At 62.6% G+C, this 976-nt stretch overlaps 1 protein-coding gene across 1 annotated transcript in view; it reads right to left on the bottom strand.

Moving 5' to 3' along the window:
* EFNB1 (ephrin B1) overlaps nt 1–976 on the bottom strand; it is a 12,536-nt gene that overhangs the window by 9,857 nt on the left and 1,703 nt on the right. The gene's annotated exons all lie outside the window — the stretch shown is intronic.

Below are 976 nucleotides of genomic sequence, written 5' to 3'. Positions count from 1 at the left end.
CACCCCCGAGAGAGCAATTAGGTCACTCCCATGAGCCCCTGTGATGGGCTACCTCCAGCGGCTTTCAGCTCTCCCGGCTCAAGAGGCATTTCCAGCCTCCACCCTTACTGGGGGCACTGGGCACTTCACAACCTCCCCACTGGGCCCAGCAGCCCGGGGCCCCCCAGATCATTTTGGGTCCCTACTGTTAGGAGAGCACTGAGCCCGGTTTGGCCTCTGGGTGGAGGAGAAATTCCTGCCCACCCCTTTCCTGTAGTGAGGTGGAGCCCTCTCCCCTGACCCCGCTTTAGCCACCCCACCGATCAGTAACGAGGACCCTACCTGAACCCAAAGAGAAGAGAGCTAAAGAAGCCGCCTTCTCCCACTCCAGGGCTGAGAGGTGCAGTGTCCCTGGGACCTCAGAGGCCGAGGCAGGCAGGAGCCCGGGAAGTTAGCGGGGAGCCCAGGAAGAGTGAACAGGAAGAGATTCCAGACAGGGCAGGCCAAGGCCCCCCATTTTCCAACTAAGCGGGGGTGTCTGCACACTGCCGGGACCTCCAGAAAACAGGAAGGAAGAACAATTTTGACCCTGGGTTCCAACCCGAGTCCTGGATGCCAAAAGAGAGAAAGGTCCAGAGGTCACCATACAGCCCCAGCGACTCCCCAGGAACAGCCCAGAAACCAGTGAGCCTCCGCCCTGAAAGGTGTGTGTGCTGCTGGGAGCTGGGGGCTGGGGGTGTGTGAAGGGGAAGCATCTCCTCCACGTAGCTGCTCCCCAAACCCTTGGGGAAAGCTCAGCACAGCTCTCCAGTCTGAGGGACAGGGTGTGGGGGGCGAAGGACCGCCGGGGCAGGAATCCTTCACTCCCCACCCACCTTCCTCCCGGCCTGGGCCGCCCCCTCCAGCCCGGTGCCCTCGAATCTCTGCCACAGGCTCCACTGGACCCCCGACGGGCGCTGGATCCAACCCACCCCCCCCTCCACAACCCACTCCCACT

Source organism: Pteropus alecto, unplaced genomic scaffold (assembly GCF_000325575.1).
Source record: "Pteropus alecto unplaced genomic scaffold, ASM32557v1 scaffold312, whole genome shotgun sequence".
NCBI classification, from domain to species: domain Eukaryota; kingdom Metazoa; phylum Chordata; class Mammalia; order Chiroptera; family Pteropodidae; genus Pteropus; species Pteropus alecto.
Note: the sequence above shows the minus strand (reverse complement) of the source record. Positions and strands in the feature narration are given on the sequence as shown.